An 8,733-nucleotide genomic window follows, 5' to 3' on the forward strand; every position below is an offset into this window, starting at 1 on the left:
GTCTCTGATTCCAGGCAGGGGGAGAATAGCTGTTCTCCAGCCCAGAAATGGACCAGAGGATTAACTCCTTAAAAGAAGCAAATTATCCCTTTCTCTGGTCAAATGAAAGCTTTTCCATCAAAAGGGAGCTGTCATATCATACAGTATGAGAGAAGGAGGGAGAGTTCAGCTTGATAAAAAATCATTTTTAACACCAGCACAGACCTTTACTAAATGAGGATTCTCAGCAAAAGCTGCTTTATTTTTTGCTCAGAGCACAGGAAAATTGTATTTTGCTGTGCTCTGTCTAAATAATGCTAATGCCAATGCCTTGCATGTATACAACATGTTTCTTCTGAGGATCTCAAAGCACATTATATATTGAACTTAATTAGGCTCATAATGCCCTGTCATGTCAATCAGTTGTAGTTATATCAGCTCATGCCCCTCTGCTGAAGTGTACATACCTCTGCAGTAGACCGTGTCAGGTTAACCACGGCACACGGTAACATATTCGAGTTCTGAAGAAAAAGTTTAGAAAAATAATGCCTCCAATTCCTCAAATTGGACTGGCACCAGACCTAACATTCAAAACAATGCCATGGGATCTTCAATGCCCATAAAGTAGCCAGGTTTTTGTGACCAATTCACAAGGCAGGCCAAACAACCCTGAGATTTTAGGAATGTTATATTATGAGATGTTTTCATTCTCTTTCCTCTTTTTGAGCCTTTGCGGGTTATGTTTTCAAGTTTTCTCTGCAGCCAGAAGGACTACCCACTCATTTTTAATCCAATGAAAATTGGGATTCTAGCAGAACAGTATGGCTCCAGAAGATAAGGCTTTAGCAAAAACATCAAACATCATGAAACTTGTGAGAAAACCACAAGAATACGCAACACTTTACATCTCATCTAAAATACAACTTCTGCTTGGGTATTTCTGGCCCTACAGTCAAAGGATGGAGTCCTTCCTTTCTTCCTTTTGGCCTGAACTCCTGTTGGCTCACTTCCAGCCACACACACTTGCAAGCATACAAGGATGCCTGGAGAGCACTGTTCAGTTCACCCATATAGTTTTTGTTTCGCTGCTGCACTGCCACAACCAACACTGGGGAGGGGATCTAGGGACCTGGGTGCCAGTAATGCAGCCTCAGGGTCAGCTTAGGTGGACACAGAAGGATCTAGGCATCATGTCAACAGCACCGGGACCTTGTTTGCAGCCTAGGTCAGCTCTGAAGAATCCAGACACCGGCTTGCCGCATCCAAAGTGTGAGGCCTGCACACACCAAATGGGAGCAACCCGGAGGGTCTTGTGGACTGGGTCCAGATTAGCTCAGCAGCACCTGTCCTTTTCATCTGATTCCAAAGGGATTATCCAAAAGGCCGTTCACTTTTGAGGTGGATTCATGAGTCGTACCAAATGCAAAAGTCCAGTAGAATGCCCATCGTGGTGCACAGTCTCACCATCTAGTCTAAAACCAGGACTCCTTAAGGATTTTTTTTTTATTATTGTTGCAGTTTTTGCCATGACTTGGAGTCTTTATCCTTGGAAAAAATCATTGTCTGAGCAAAACATCTTGGCCAGATCAGTTACCAGCATTTTTTGCAGGGGGACCTCTTTGAGCCCATCTCAGATCAAGGTATAGTCAGCATCCTGTTTTGACAAGATTTTTCCCATGGCTGAGTTGCTCAGCTTTTCAGGTCTCTGTTTATCTTCCACGCTAGTTTTTCTGTCAGTATTTTTCCAGGGCTAATTTGCAAGTAACCATTTTAAATTTCCCAACATCCTTTGCTAAAGCCCACACTAAGTTCATTATGTATCAGTGGAAAGTCACTTAAGAGATTGTCATTTTAAGCAGGATGACACAGCTATATGAACCATCCAGTTCCTAGATTCATAGTCTATGGATGTTAGTTGGATCTTTGCAAGAACTGTATAATTACATTAATCAAGCAATGAATTAGGTCCCTCTGATCATTAGGTCTATATAACTCATTACTTGGTTTCAGAAGCCTTTTATTACTGCCTTTTCCAATTCACTTATCTTATGTTTCACTTGATTTATGATAAATGAAAGTCCCTTTGATTACAAATATTCTTACTACTTATTTGCCTCCCCATTTCCTTTCTTCTGCTGACAGGGGCAGTACTAATTTGAGCCCTGTCAAAGAAATGGTGTTGGATTAACATTTTGATCAGTTTTCTTTTATGAATAATTTTGATTTACCAAAACAAACTATTTATAAAGGCAAGCTGCATACATATAATGGCATATTAGGCAATATGATGAGATAACTATCTTAACATGTAGTATGCATATTTCAGTTCATTCACTCAAAGCAGGTTGGTCAAAGGGCCATTTCTCCAGAGGTACCTACAATGGTTAACAGCAGGCTGTTCTGTGATAGATACATACTTGGGAAGGGCTAATAAAATCGTCCCCTCCACCCCTCCCCATCACCCCACACAGATTCTCTCTTTCCCTTCCAAAAATGTAAATTTCTGAATAAAATTTTATCAACAGCAGCTATTTCAGTGGTCATATTTATCATGGGGCACTCAACCTTGTGGCATCAACTTTTTGTCTCAGCTGTAGCTGAGTCTCCTAAAGCAAAGGAAATGGCGTGTGGTATTTCAAAATATGGTAAGGAAGACCCCCTGCCCCTCCTTCGTGTATTCCCCAGAACTTCCCAACACCTCCCCGCTTGGTCTCAGCTAACATCAAGAGATCCTTGTTCTCATCTCAGCCAGGTGATCAACCATCAGTTTCTATTAACAATTTTATGGATCAGAGGGGGTTGAACCGCACACCCACCACAACTGCCTCCAGAGATAGCATCAGGCATGCTTTCCTCACTGCAGGAATGAAAGAGGAAAAGACTGACCAAACAAAAGGACTAATCAAGGCAACCTCCTGAGACATAAAGCTTGTTAGGTGCCATTACCACTGGATCAGTGAAAGGAGTGGATTCTGGAAATGAGGGCCTTCACTTAGGAAACTGCAGTCCTTACTGCTGTGAACCTACAATTACCAGAATTGGCCAACACAAGTTGAGCACATACCTCTTTTGCAGAAAAGACCAGTCATATACTAGAAGAATAAAAAGAATAAAAGCTTTGGTAGGATGAGAAGGAGACATAAAACTGAGCATCAATATACTGAAAAAAACACCTCAGCTCAAAATTTCTCCTAGTCAGGTCACATTGAACAGCGGAGTTCTTCATGACCAGGAGATTTCTAGTACTACCCTTGGAGATCTCTCCAGGAAAAAGCCTCTGACAGCTACTCCATGAACATTGTCCCTACTAACCTTCTTTTTCCCTTCTCTCATTCAGCACCTACCTTCCCTATGATTCCTCTAGCTGTCGTATAGCAGCCTCCCTACAGTTTTTTTTACCTAGCAGTTCCTCATTTATGAAGAAATCTCGCTTGAAAACATACCAGCTTCTTTTCTTCCTTTCCTTTCTTTGCCTCTTGATATCTTCCTCCCTCTGCTAGTCTGCATTTTACATATTATAAGAATGCAATTCTATAATTTTGCTCTGGTATGCAAGAAGAATTCAATCATGCCCATCTGCTCTGGGAGCGTTTTCTCTCACTTTCCACTGGTGTAAACGCCATGCTTTATACAGGGCAGTGGAAAATTAGGCCTGTTACACAGACGTCTATTTGTTCATTATTATAAATCCCACTTGTTTTTTAGAAGAATGCAGACACCCAAACCTCGAACAAACACAGGGAGAATCACGGCCAGACTTTGCTCTGAGAAAGTCAGGTGGGGACTAAACTGGTGTAAGGGAAAGCAGAATCTTCCCCCTTCTGGGTTTAGCTGTAATAATCATGCACTTTGAAGCGGATTAATTCTTTTTCCCCGCCTGTGACAAAGGGCTTCTTTCACTGGCTTCCCCTTCATGTCCCCGCCTTTCCACCACACAGACGCACGCACTTAGCCTATTAGTATCTCTGCTGATTGCTTTCTTTCATTCCCCCTATACCTTTCACTTCAGAAAATGGACTGGTAATACTTCTTTTATCAAAGAATTATGGGATTTAGGACCCAGATCTTACAAAGAGACTTTTGATAGCGGCTGGTAATCAAATCCCAATCGGCAGACACTTCTTTGCACCCTGCTACCGAAGGGGAATAAAGGGAAGGGATTACTGATGTTGTGTTTACTGAGCCTTCGCCAAGATATCATCTCTTGGCTATTTCATATTAGAAAAGAAAAGGAAAATAAAACAAGAAAGAAAAATGTAGACAAGGGGGGACAATATAGATATAGATAAAAGAAAAGAAACGGGCTCTTATCATTTTCTTATTGGTTAAGGAGATTCTAAAGCCATTATAGAGGATTAACAGAAAGGTTAATCTGCTTTAGCCGTTCATTTGTCAAAAGTGAATTTATAGGTTTTGAAAATCCTTCCTGTGGTGAAAGTAGAGAAAAATGCCCCCTTCTCTTCCCTCCCCCGCCCTCTGTCAGCAGGACACAGGCCACAAGAGTCGTGTTCATACAGCGCATATCCCACTGCATCCCGGGCCCGATTCTCTCTTGACTTACACTTTGTTTAGCCATTTACAGGTGTCTGAAGGGAGTGTAAAAGGCTTCTCCGAGTGTCAATGCGGGGGAGCGCCAGCACAGAACTGTTTCATGGTCTCTTTGTATCAGTAACTAATCTATACACGGTTCAGGGCATTGAAGAATCAGTGCACAGGACGTGATTTTCTTTATGAGCACCTCTGATTTCCTTGTACAGGGCCTCGTGGCTGGAAGTGGGCTTCCATGTTGCAAAAAATGTCACCAATGTAGTCAAAAACTGCAGGCTGGGAATTCTCTGGGGCAGATCCAAGGAGCAGCGTTCACTGTGCGAGTAACAGCACGCTGCCACCTTGTTATACGACTTTCCTAGTTTACTAGATTACAAATGGGGCTATGCCAACCAATGCCCACAGTCCATGGAGCAGTGCCAGTTCAGACCAGCTGAAGAGCTGGCCCATTAGCTTTACTAAAGGTAAAACCAGGCATAGGATTTGAAGCAGTTCTGATTTTAATCCAAATCAAAATGTGGAACAGAAGGAGAGAGGTACAGCCTATCACACACTATCTTATCCCTAGAATAGATGGCAATTATCTTGAATAAACCACAATTGTCTCAAAAGCATTAGTACATTTTATCTTGCATAATTCACAGGTATGTAAAATAGGATAATGGGATTGTAGGTCCACAGGACCCCAGAACAAAAGGCTTTCTTCCAGGAGAAACATGATATCTGTTTTTAGCCTAACTGAAAAGGATAGGTAGGTCTGTATAAGAAGTCAGCCGGACAACACAGTGGTTCAAGGTCTTCCTTAGTTAGTTCACAAAGAGTACTTTGCCAGGAATTAGTGGATAAAGTCCCAGGTCTTATGTAGTCAACAGTTATAGTTAGGTTTAATAAAGACAGAACAAAAAAAAGGTGCCTAACTAATCTGTTTTGATTCTCTGAATGTGCCAGTAAAATATTAGATAAAGGGGAACCAGTTAGCATTGGACTTTCAAAAGTTTCTTCTATAAAGTTATCATAGAAAATAAGTGGTCCTGCTCTGAATAGTAAAGTCCCACTGCAAATCAGGAAATGTAGAATTCAGACAGAAGGCACTTAGGAATAGTTTATAACATTTTATTGCAACCAAAGGCAAATAGTAATACAAAAAGCGTATTTGAACTGGCTTTTAATATTTATTATCTTGAAACTGGAGTGAAATTGAGCAGCGAGGTGATAGCATTTGAAGACGACACTAAATTATTTAGTTTAGTCAAGACTAGAAATTCGGAGTCCTATTCAGGCTAAGTGAATGGAAGATTAAATGCATATTTTACTAATGCAAATTAAAGGCACTGAGATGGATTAACATCAATTCTCCTAATTAATATCCTTATCCTTTTAAAATAAGAGTGGGAATTTTATCTAGCAAGAAATGGAGTTCCTTTCCATATCATCAGCTATAATTCTGACTCTGCAGAGGTAAGACATCCATTATAGAGATGGAAGAGGTCAAGGCTTTCAACCTTTGGAAAAGCACTCCAGAAAGCATTGCTAATTATTTTAACGAGAGGTTAAAGGCCTGATCTTTGCCACAGAGCTGAACTAGGAGCAAAATGACCTGTTCTCAAATACAATTGGCTACTAGGTTACAAAATACTCATTTTTATCTATTTTTGTCTTTATTTTGCTCATAACCTAATACCTGTACAAGAAACACATCTTTCTTAAAATCCTGATAAAACTTTTAGACTAGTAATTTTGTGTCTTCTAATTTGGGGGTCTTCAGCTGGACCTCCAAAATCAGGGGCTATGTGATCCAAAATCTGTGACTGTGTGGAGGACTAGAAAACCAAGGCTGAAGCATCTGGGCCCTTGTTAAATCCTTGGAAAGGAGAATGGGGAGCTCCTAAAAAAGAAAGGGAGCATTACCTGTGAGACCAAAATGGAACTGCTATGTACTATCTATGGATATGTAATAATAGCGTGGACAGTTTTAGTCAGTGGTTCTTAACCTTTTTCCTACTGGGACCCATTTGAAAAGATCCATGGTCTGTCCCGACCCACACCCCCCTGGCCCTGCCAGTGCCCAACCCCCAGTTCCCTGCCCCCCGAAGCTATGCTGGTGTCTCTCACTTCCAACCCACAGCCTCCTGCCCCGCATCAGCCTTGCCTGCTCAGGTTGGAGCACGGTGCCTGCAACAGCTCCGGCTCATGCAGGAGGCAATGGAGCAAGTCTGGCCCCGGCACAGGCTGGAGGGAGGAGGAGGAGAGGCCTGTGGCACCCCACCCTGTCCTGGGCTGGGGCTGCTGCACTGTTCCAGGTAGTCTGGTCATCCCTACCCCCTTCCCCCCCAGCCCCCGAGCAGCATCTCCCAGCCGCCCCGCCTCTGCAAGCATGGACACTGGCCCCAGTGCCACCAGCCCAGCCACTTAGATCTGCACTGTCCTCTTCCCCCACTGGAAGGGGCAGGTGCCTTCCTGCCGCCCCTCTGACCTGCTGCAGCTCACGACCCTTTGAAATATTCTTGCAACCCACTTTTGGGTCACAACCCACTGGTTGAAAAATGCTGGTTTAAGTGATCTGGTTAGTGACACAAAATTACTATGTAACGACAGTGGATTACAGTATTAGGATTTCCTCTTTTGTTGTGTTGACTAATATAATATAGTAAGAACAAACAGGAAAGCAAAACATGCTTTAGGTAAGGGTAGACCAGCATACACTCAAGTCATATCTTCAGGGAAATACAAGCTTATTTGGCCATTTGGAGCATTGGAGTGGGGGAAGAGAAAGAGAAAGAGAGAGAGAGAGACTACAGATAGAGTCTAAACATTTTTCCCTTCCCAGATTCAAGGACTGGTAAACTTTAGAAAAAAAGCCAGGTATCTTTATAGTTTGTTTATTTATCATTATATTCTTTTTTATGGCTTTTAAAATATATTTTCACTTAAATACTTTTGATCTAAATAAATAATATTTGCTTTAGACAAGCTGTTTGGTCACTGTCTTAATCACTTTCATTGGCTTCAAACAGCAGAGAACAGATCTGCAGAGGTAAATTATAGTTACTATAAGGGAACTTCAACTCAGGCCCCAGTCCGTGAATGAGAGCATCACTTCAGTCCACCTGGAGTCAGGCCAGGTCCACTGAGATAAGGCAGGATCAAAGGCACAGTTTGCTCAGTAACTACAACAACCAGGAACACCAAAAGGACAGAATGGAGAAATTCACTGTATGTTTTCCTAAGAAAAGCCATCTCCCAAAGGGGCCCTAGGGTGCATCCACACTTACAGGCATGTGTGCTTGCAGCAGGTCATATAGGAGCAGCACAAATTTGAGCTGGGGATTTTTGCCTCAGCACACGTGCCCAGACATGCACTTTGGTGTGGGGCAAGTTGTGCCACTTGGGGCAAAATAACCTTGCCCAGCTCTTCCCAGATCTGCAGCCAGGGGGAGCTAGAGGGTTCTGAAGCCCAGCCACTTGGTACCTGGGGACACTACCCCTTGTGCCAGCTGGACTGCTGCAGCAGCCAGGAGTGGCCCCTGCACCCTCTACCCACTGTAGCAGTCTGGCAGTGGAGGCTGCTGCCTCGCTGTGACCTGCTGCTATCTGCGACAGCATCTGCCCCCTTGGACCTGCGGCCCCAAGGCTGCAACCCTGCCAGACCCAGATGGGGTGCCCCCGCTCTGCCATCTAAGCAGCTATTGCCCAGAAGATGTGCTTCTTGTGGTGGCCTGCTTTGAACTGTTAAAGTGTGTCCTCTTGACCCTAAAATGCCCAAGAGGTCAGACACCACATCTGCCCTCCAACTGGGTCCCCAGTGCTGGCCCTGGACAGTGTCTCACCACTTGTCTCACCAGCAGAGATCCTGGTGTTCCCTATTTCCGAACTGCAAATACTCTGATAAGAAACCCAAATTTTCTTATTAAAATACCCAAAATAGTGTTCTTCCGCTATTAAAATGAAATGCCACTATATAGAGAGAGATCAGTTGAGCAATGTTTTATTGATATATTTACAAGTGTAAAGCAATTTGGAGCGGGGGTTGGAGGAATTTGTGGGTGGGTGTAGGGCTTGTGGGGGTGATGTTTGGGGAGGTAGGGGGCTTGTGTGGGGTTTGGGGGTTTGTGGCTGGGTATGTGGGTGAGGGGTTTGTGGCGGTGGCTTGGGGATATGGGTGTTGTGGGTGGATTGTGGGGGACTGTGGGTGTGCGGGGGGTTGTG

Source organism: Gavialis gangeticus, unplaced genomic scaffold (genome assembly GCF_001723915.1).
Source record: "Gavialis gangeticus isolate Ggan-Ray unplaced genomic scaffold, GavGan_comp1, whole genome shotgun sequence".
In the NCBI taxonomy this organism is placed as follows: Eukaryota; Metazoa; Chordata; order Crocodylia; family Gavialidae; genus Gavialis; species Gavialis gangeticus.